The following is a 10,342-nucleotide window of genomic DNA, read 5'->3' as shown; positions in this document are numbered from 1 at the left end:
TCACTGAGGTCCTGTCTAAAGTGCCTCTCTGTGGGGCACGATTCAGTTGCCTCGGTGTCAGCTGAGACACCCTGTGGAGTCTGTGGCATCTCTAGGGGCTGGCAGATAGGACCCAGGGTCTAGAGGAGACATGTGACCTGGAGCAGATTGTGGAAGCCAGATGAGGTGCCCTAGGATCTCTGAAATGGCACTGCAGCCTGTGGTTGAGAAACTCAACACTTTCTTGATGACCACGTGGGGCCATATGTGATTACTTTAGATGCTTAACCTTTACACAGCTAAAATTGGATGAGATGAATCCCAGATGAAGCTTATGGCCCAGCCTGCAGTATGTTCTTTCTGTGGTCGCTGGGTGGCATTTCAGCACCTCTGTGGTGGTTGCCACAACAGCTAGCTGTGTGTGTCCAGTGGTTGAGAGCGCTCTTTGGTGTGCCTGCATGTCCCATATGCAGTGCAGCATGAAAATCGGTCTCATTTTATGCACCTCAGGAAAAATAGCAGGGCCCTTTGCACAGATGGCGACTGTGAATCGCTGTGCAATGAAGAGAAAGCACAAGGCAGCAGCTGGAGTTACAATAGAAGCACAATGGAAAGTGTGGTCAGTCAAAGGCTGGTGTCGGTGGGTAAAAGCTTTACCTTGGCAAATGGAAAAAGTAAAGGTAAGTTAGATCCTAAGTTCATAGCATCCCTTCTGATAGTTCCCATCGAGAGAAAAGCGGGGGCGGGGGGGAGTTTCCTTTGTGCCAAAGCAAGGAATAAAAGGGAACGCTTGGCCCACCAGCTTGCTAATGTTGTAGCAGCTCCACCAGAGGATGCTGCTTGGCTGGTGTTGCGTAGTGCTGGCATGAACAGGAGGGGACATGGCAGCTTCCCCAGGGACAGCCCTGGAGGTTTTACATTAGCACCAACTAACACAAGCTCTTACAGCGCGTTTGGGGTGGACCAAGTGGGGTGAGGCATCTGCGGTGGTGCCCATCTGGAGCGACCTGTGCCTGGATGAGGGAAGAGGTGACAGCCTGAAAGGCGTTTGGAAGGGGCAGAACAAATGCTGAAGGCAGGGACCCAAGTCAGCAAGCAACTGAAAGAAATGACTAAAAAGAGAAGGCATCTCATGGCTCTATGCATGAGTTGAGGCTGTTTTGAAGAGAAACTGCTGGCGTGAGTAGGAAGCTTTGGGGAAATCCTGTTTATTGATGAAGGCGGCACTGAATCCTGTTGTCCTGAAAACAGTGGAGATCCTCTGCTTCCCGCCAGGGTCCCTCCAGCTGCCATGCTCCCCCAGCAGGTCCCACTGTGGGCCCATGCCTCCCCTACCTATACCTGCTCTCCCCTGGGCCTGAGCATCACTCCCCGGCATCTGGAGTGGAGCCTGCCCCTGCCCTGCTCACAGGAGGAATGTTAGGGGTGTTTTTGCAGCTATCTTCAGAGGTTACCTAACCCAAAACCACTTTTTAGTGAGATTTCCATGTGAGAGAGAGAAATCACATTTACCTGTTTGGCATGTTTTCAACCCAACTTGCTGGTCTTTTTCTCATTGCTGAGTTCTGGTGGGGTTGCTTCACTCATTTCAAATGAGCAATGAAGTAAATGGTAGAACACGTATTGGAAAATGTCAGGAGAACTTATGAGCTTTACTGTGCTGAAAAATAAAAGTGCATCTGGTCAAAATGTTAATCTACAATATTGCTTTGCTAGGGCAATAATCTTGCTAAATTAGATAACCACTAGCTGTTGCCTATTTGTCTGGGGCAGAAAATGCTACGGCTGTCCAAGCTTGAGGAATAGCAGTTATCCCACCTTATGAATCTGAATTAAAGTAAGGATTAGATCTTGGTTATGTGTTAAGAATTAGTGTATCCTTGGCAATGTTTTCTGAGAATTTGTAGATGTATTATTTAGGGGTTACATTTTTGAGGGATTGTGAAAGGAAATGGATCACCCCTTGGATCTTCTGGTAGGTGATTTTTGCATGAACTGAAGGTTTTGTGCTGCTTAAACCCATCAGCATCAACAGGCTGTGTTTGAAGATTATTAACTCTTCATTGCAGCAGAATCAAGGGAGAAGGACCTACATTTGGTTATTGAAGTCTGGGTGCCATTAAATTTGTAGTGCAAACACAAAGATGTTTTAATTAGGTGGTTATCCCATACTGTCACTACAACAGGACAAAGATCATGCTTGTTGTAGTATGTTATATTTCTAAATATGGTATTATTTCCAGGCTTGTATTTATTTTAATTTTAATTTGGATACTCAGTGTGCTGCCATGTAGAATGCACCCTTTGAGGGGGGGATGGTATTTTATTTTATTCTCTATAATTAGTGGTATGATCAGTGGTAACATAATGCAGGTTTTTTCTGAAAGTACATAGAAGCGTGTATTGACTCAGACTTCGGCTGGTCTTCAAAACGCAGGACCATCTTGTGGCGTGGTGTGAGTGCACAGGCAGTAGCTAATCTTCTCAATATATAGACCACTGAAATCAAAATTGTGTAAAATACATGTGAGATTACAAGCACAGCCTATTAACTATGGATTTGTTCTTCCAAGGCTTTTAAAATATGACTATAATAGTAGATTGTAATCTGATTTGAGCAAATTGGGCTGGACAGGACTTCTGCTGAGCCACAAGGAGAGGGGACCCGTGCAGGGCAGCGTGCCAGCTCAGATTCCCCATCACTTACACTGGGACAGCTTAGTGATTTGGTAGACTTATATTCTGAACTGAGAACTTTAAAACTCTGTTTCACAGACACAGGCTGTGATTTAACTTCATAAGCTGTGATTTAACTTCATACAAAAGATTTTCATGCCACATTGTCGGTAGCTAATGTTAAGATGTGTATTAATGCCACCAAGAAGGTCTGGAAGGTCTTTCAAGCTTTCAGTGAGGACAAGGTTGATATTTTTTGTCAATCCTTCTGTCAATAACCCCATGACCTTGCCATCTCCATGATGCAAGGCTCTCGTTTCCCTCCCTGTGACCCTGCTGGATGCGAGGGGCTCCTCCGGCATCCTGGGAGGGTGGCCAGCCACACGCCAAGGGTTGTCACACCTGGTGTCCTATCCTTCCTCACCCTAAATTCCTACTCCTGTCCCTGTGGAGTGGCTACCTGGGTGAAGAGGAGGCAAAGCTGATTTGCAGAAGGGCTCTGCATCACAAGACAGCACTGTGGTGCAGTCCAGGCTCTGGACAGAAGAGGCACTTGAAGCCTGGCCTGGCAAAGCCCTAAGCATGGGATGCTGGTCCCCTGAACCTGCTCTGTGTGGGATAGGGGCCAGATATGCCACCCCTACTCGCTGTCTGTCCCATGACTCGGAGGGAAGTAGGTGCAGATTCTTTAAGATGCATCACTTCAGAGCACAAGTGACACATGTGTTGGTCCCGGGGAAACAAATGCTCAATTAATGAATCACACATGCCAGATTATCTGGTACCTCTGAGACAAGGTGCATGGATATCCTTTTAACATTGGAATAAGCTGCAGAAAAATCCAGCTGTCACTTGCGTTAAACCCAAGTATCCAAATAAAAATGTGTGACATGCAGCCTCCCTCCAAGGTTTGGTTACAGGACATCAAAAATTATCTGGCATCAGAATGTCATGGTGTGTCGAAAAAAGAAAAAAATCAGTGCGGCAGTAATTGAGTGGTGACATTATCTGTGCTAGAGTTTGAGGGAGAGGATGAGCTTTTGGATATCAGCTATTTTAAGATTTTTGACCTTTCCTGAGTCGCACATACTCAGTTCTATATGATGTGATGTTTGGGACAAGCATATCAGTTCTTGTCAGCACCATTCATTCACACTTTATATATTGTGCAATTTCATTACTATACATATCTGTCTTGTAAATATCTATTTCAATCAATTTAGGAAGTTTGACAGAGAGAAGCTGCACAAGCTACATGATCAATCATGAACAATTTTGAGCAAGCAGACACAGGTTCCTAAAAATGCAAAATGAAGGATCCTGGTCTTTCACCAAAATACAGCCTATGGGCAGTTTAAGTGTTAGACCTGATGAGAATCTGATGAGCTGTGATGTTACAGCATTTAACTTTTAACTGGAGGCTACACCTAAACCTACACTCATTGGACAAACAGCATCTGAGGTGTTGGAGTCTCACCTTCCTGCGCTCTCTCTTTGCAGTCCTTGAAGGGAGCAATTCGGCTCTACCTTGGAGATGCCAATATTTGTTTATTGGGATTTCTTGTTTTGGGTGCTGTCCTGGTTTCAGCTGGGATAGAGTTAATTGTCTTCCTAGTAGCTGGTACAGTGCTATGTTTTGAGTTCAGTGTGAGAAGAATGTTGATGACACTGATGTTTTCAGTTGTTGCTAAGTAGTGTTTAGTCTAAAGTCAAGGATTTTTCAGCTTCTCGAGCCCAGCCAGCGAGAAAGCTGGAGGGGCACAAGAAGTTGGCACAGGACAGAGCCAGGGCAGCTGACCCAAACTGGCCAACGGGGTATTCCATACCATGTGACATCACATCTAGTATATAAACTGGGGGGAGTGGGGGCAGGGGGAATCGCTGCTTGGGGACTAACTGGGTGTCGATCGGCGGGTGGTGAGCAATTGCACTGCGCATCATTTGTACATTCCAATCCTTTTATTGTTACTGTTGTCATTTTATTAGTGTTATCATTATCATTATTGGTTTTTTCTTTTCTGTTCTGTTAAGCCATTCTTATCTCAACCCACGAGTTTTACTTCTTTTCCCAATTTTCTCCCCCATCCCACTGAGGGGGGCAGGGAGTGAGTGAGCGGCTGTGTAGTGCTTAGTTGCTGGCTGTGGTTAAACCATGACAGGTGCCTAGTTTTAGGTGGAACCAAGCCAAGTCTAGAGATCCCAACCAAACACAACGCCCCATTCTTGTGGGCATTGGTGTCTGTAGTAAGGGGCTATCCAAGCTGGAAGTTTTACAATTTATGTGAGAGATGAAAGAGGCATAGAGAGATTGGCTTAGCAGCAAGCCCATAGCTGGTTCAACAAGATTTGTGTGCAGTGGTATCCAAAGTGTGCATCCTTCACTCCTCTCCAGATACAATTTAATTTTTCTCTTGTGTAAGAGCATTCAAGACTGAAAATGACAGATTTTACAGAAAAGAACCAGAAGGAAAAATCTCATTTCTTGTACAACACAGGTCAACACATTGCATCCGATTGCTCAGAATCAAATGTGTAGGTTTTAGTTAAGTTGCAGCATCTCTTTAAAATCTTGACATTAAATTCCCAAAGCAATATCGAATTCATCTCTTCTGGAAGTAGGTGAATTGATTTTTTTCATGACCTGGCTCTTGGATATATAAAGAGCAAGGGGAGAAAGTTACAGATCTCAGAGCTCTCTGAGAGTACACAGCCTCCAAGAGCAGGTTCCCATGCCCTTCAAAACTGATGTTATTTTTGTTAAGCTACCAGCTGGGAACAGTTATGATATTTTCATCTTAAATGTATGGCCTGGGGTCAGTATCACCAAACTCAAGCGCATGACATCACCCTATTCAAAATAAACTGTATTTCACCAGCTCATCTCCAGCTGGTCTCCCTAGCTGTCATACCATAAGTACAGCTTGTGCAGCAAGGCAAAAAGATAACTGGGACTACAGGTGAAAGGTGTGTTTTGTTCTCATAAATCACAGTGTCAGAGTATCCAGAGTACTCCAAAAGAACAGGCAATGTATACTGAAACTGCACTACAGACAACTTCCAAAGAAGGCGTTGAAGAAGATGGCTAAAAAAGTTAGAGACATATTATTATTGTACAAAATTAAATTTTCATGTTTATTTAAGAATGTTAAGATGTTTTTATAGAAATAACGAAGTTTATTATGTACTGATGGCTGGAATCAGTGCAATATCTCCAGAAGTACAGGTCACTAAAAGTTTATGTAAGCAGCAGCTAGTGATGGCGGTTGCAATTCTTTAGGAATATTCTTGATGCTACAGCAGTCCAGGGTCATGTTGCACCACCTATTGATGCTGTATCTAATTATTTTAATTAGCAACAGCACTCTGATAAGCAAAAGTGCACTGCCCACAACACAACAGTGTAACTCAGTAAATGCATGACCCAGGGGGTGATTGGAATTAGGGTAAACGGGGCAGGAAAAGGACTGCACAAGAGTATGGCTGCTTGCCAGTAGTCCAGAAAAGATTGGTTTTGCTTTAACTCATTATTACTCTTTAATAAACCTGATAGCTCATCCATACACAGATCTCTGTAACAAAATGGGGAATGTTTTAGGTTTTAGCCTCAAACTATTGAGCCAATAAAATACCCCCTCCTTGAAAAACTAACTAAAACCATGACAAAAATTCAAACTGACTGAAAAAGCTTGCTCAGGGTGGAAGGAAGTAAGCAACATCAAGCAAGCCACCACTTCATGTTCTGATGATAGTATGTGTGTGTGTGCGCATAATATTTGTGCCCTTGAAAAATCAGTGAATACTTAAAAACCCGTACAGGTACAGCACACTACTGGTGTTCTTGCTTTGCTGTATTGTTTGCAGTGCAGCTCCTTCAAATCAGTTGTGAGGAGACTGGGATGCTCCTTGAAGCTCAAAAATCCTTGTAATTTGTCTCCCTCTGCCATTAGTGTAAGTGCCTGTTGGACTTCCCTGAAGAAATTACTTTCATTTAATAAAGTTTATACATTGCATGTGTTTAAAAAAAAAATCCCGCTGGGTAATCCTATCTCTTGTAACATCTGTAAATTAATTTGTTTCTTGAAAGCAAGAATGATTTATAACTCAGAACAAAGCTAAAGTAGCATGACTAAATTAAGAGGAGCATTCAGGCAGCTGGAATGCAATTACAGCATAAATGCACATGCTGTCTTAATGCGATATTAAGGTTATGAATTTAGTGAAACAGGAATCAGTGTGCACAAAGATATAGTTCCTTCCTTCCTACAGTGTTTGTCTAGTCATGCTAACATGACAAATGTCTGCATTAGCTAGATACAATCTGAGGACTACCTATGGATTTCATGTATGCAGACAGGAGATGCCATCTTATCTTATGTGTTGCACCAGCTCATGGACGGCGACACACGCTGTGCGCTGTCAGAGAGATTTTGCTCTTATTCTGGTTGTTTTCCTTGGTCTAAGGGAGGCGTTTGGCAGGAAGCACGCGGTTGCTGTGTTTGCACAGAAACACAGGGAGGCAGGACAGGGTGCCAGGCACCTCTCACCCACCCCTAACCCTTGCAGGAGCTGCTGTGGAACTTCCCCTGGGGCAGTGGGGAGGAACTGCAGGGTCCTGGCCCTCAGCTGGCATGCATTGCAGCTGGGGTGGTTTTCTCAGGATCTCAATTTCCAGTGGAGCATCATCTGCCAAAAGTGGATGTCCCTTGGTCTCTGCAAAGAGCATCCACTGTGGCAACAGAGCTGTCATGGGCCCTCCAGCAACATTGGTCTGTGCTTGCGAGGACAGGGTGAAGGTACAGGGCCCCAAATCATCTTAACTGCAGTGAAACCTGGGTCCAGGCTGACATTCTGGGGCCCACTTTGAAATACACAGGTGATGAGTTTTCCTGGAAGAGATTTGCAGCAGGGGATGAGGAACACATGGCAGGATTTGGAGTCACTTCAGCCCTCCATCCTGGTGAGGACCTTGTACAGACGCAAGGTGCAAGGTTGCTATGTAAATCTGGGAGGCATTGTCTCAGGATGCAAAACATTGTATGAGACACGTTCTTGCAGAGCCAGGTCACTGGCACAACGTTATGGCTGTGTCCATACTGGTAAATAAAAGAGGCTGTTTTCTGGCCCCTAAGCCAAGGCTGCAGGTTCAACCACAGCTGAGGTCTTGCTTCTGCAAAGAGGAAGGCATTCCCAGCTTCACCACAACTAATATGTAGAGGGTTCTGAGAAACACCAATACGAAACAATACGAGAACAATACGAAATTTAACATATGCCTTGTATTTGTTTTCTTTATCCTTCTGTTTTTCTTGCTATGTGTATATTTCTCCACTTTTCTTGCCCAAATAATGTAAAAATCAGCTGCTTTGGCAGGTTGGTCTAGCAGAAAGGAGAAGGGAGCAGGAACAAAAAGAACCTTGCACTGAGGCGTGTGTCTTCACACAGACTTGCAGTAACTGTTTTTCTGAGAAACTGTGAAACATCATGTAATTTGGCTGGCACTCACACTCTGGTCTCCTGGAGCAGTGTGGAGGGCAGCCTGCCTAAGGCAGGGTGCTGGCGGGGGAATGGCAGTACGTCCCTAGGTCTTCACCAAAACCTGAGAAAAGCTCTCCGAATGGGAATGGCAGCAGTTGGAGGAGACTCTCCACTGGGTGAGCCCTTCGGCCATTTCAGCACAGCACACAGCATCCACGGCCACACTGCTGTGCCTACAGACCCCGTTGTCCCATGGGCTCTGTGGAAATCCCTGGTGGTTCTAAGATGTTCTTTGTTATTTTGGGGGTTTCTTTAGTTGCAGAGTCTGAAAAGGTGTGAAGGGTGAGTCAGAGTCCACCAGCAGAATCGTTTTATCTCCTGAAACTGAGGATGCATCTCACAGGCCCTGGCAGGTGGCCTGGGGGTCTGTCTGATGGGTGAAGTGCCCCAGGAGGGTGCTGAGAGGCCGCAGAGGGCAGCAGGAGCCCAGCCCGGTGCAGCCTCGCTCATGCTGCCCACTTGGAGTGGCCCTTGCCAGGAACCACGCACCCGTTTGGTTTCAGCAGAGGCTGACTGATTCAATCCCAAGAGACTGTCTGGGAGGGAAATGACCTTTTAGCAACATGGATGATCAGGACAGCAGGATCCAGTGAGGAAGCTAAAATATTCAAGACCCATTGACGGGCCCTGTGTGCAGGTGGTGTGACACAGCTCATGTCCCTACAGCTACACTCCCTTTCTTAAAGCTGGGGCCTCAGGGATCTGCCTTCCAAGACAAGCTGCTGGTCAGCGCTGGTCTTCCCCGAATTTGTCTGGGGAAGTCCAGCCAGAAGAGGCCATGATATGCCAGCCTTTATTTTATTTTCTATGTTTCATCCAGTGAAAGTTGTGGCAGAAGTTAGCTGCACCATTGGATAGCTCAGGCGATGTCAATGGGGGAGGACCCAGCAATTCTTCCATGTCCTCAGGTCTAGATGCACAACATGATCCTGTTGTGACACTGATTCAGGAGACCAAGCCGGTGTAAATGTACCAGGCTCACCTTACTCATGCTCCAGGTTCCTTTTGTAATGTGCTTTGCTCCCCTCTGATGTGTGCTTTCTGCAACGAATCATTTGGTCGCCAGGAATCTACATGTACTTCATCCAGGAACAACCAGTGACAAGTGTTAGTGCAAACTTCATTAATGCCAGTGTGATGACAGTCTCTTAAATGTCAAGCCCATGCGCATGCCTGGGCCCTGCTTTCTTTCAGCAAGGTCTATTTTTGTTAGAAGTCAGCCCGTGAATTTGCAGAGCACACACTCTTCATCTCTTAATGCTGCTCTGCAAAGTCAGTGCTGTCCACCGTGATAGGCTGCAGTGTTTGGGATGAGGGAGGAACAAGTCGCCCAGAGGAGTGAGTGAGGCACTTCAGAAGCTTCAATGAGCTACAATGACTGTTGCTAATAAAACATAAAATGTGGCATCAAACACCCATCTGGGTTTTCTGTAGGTGTTTTCAAAACTCCTTGTAATTTCAGGGTGTCTGTTGTCTCTCATCTACAGTTCCTCCACAGATGTTTTGATCGCTTTTGAATGACTGCTGGGAAAAAGATACTGCATCGAGGGAAGGGAATGATTTATCCAAGCATGAAAGACATTTCAAAAGACAAATGTCCCAACCCAGGCTGTTAACCTTAAGACTCCAACATGAGGATTATGGTCTACTGAGAGCTAGCAATGTTTTTTGTAAAGAAAAGGACCTTCCATTTCAGTATCGAACAAGGAGAATTGAAGAACTTCTACCCTTTCTTTCTGCAAAAGAGTACAACTGCCTTTTAGTAGCATTATCAGGCTGCTGGCAGAAGTGAGTCAGGTTTGTAACAAACTGAATTAAGATTGTTTTAAAGACCTGCATTTTGCTTTTTAATTTGCTGGTAGTGTTACGAAGTTTTCCACAGGGACTGTCTCAATTTGCCCCAGGTCATTTAACCGCCATTCAGTTAGCAGAAATGATGGATCAGAAAAATTTCATTAAAATGATCCAATATTCGGTTTTGATTATAATTTGGGGATGCTGCGTGTTGAGTTACTCATTACTGGATCAGCCTTTAGCCTCAAAGAACAGCTTTTCTGAGGATTGTGCCCCATGTCCTCCAGACAGAGCTGACGGATTTGTGTCCGTGAGGTACCAACCACGTACCAAAACCAAGACTGTTCGTGGCCTTAGA

Source organism: Harpia harpyja, chromosome 17, assembly GCF_026419915.1.
Source record: "Harpia harpyja isolate bHarHar1 chromosome 17, bHarHar1 primary haplotype, whole genome shotgun sequence".
Classification (NCBI taxonomy): domain Eukaryota; kingdom Metazoa; phylum Chordata; class Aves; order Accipitriformes; family Accipitridae; genus Harpia; species Harpia harpyja.
Note: the sequence above shows the minus strand (reverse complement) of the source record.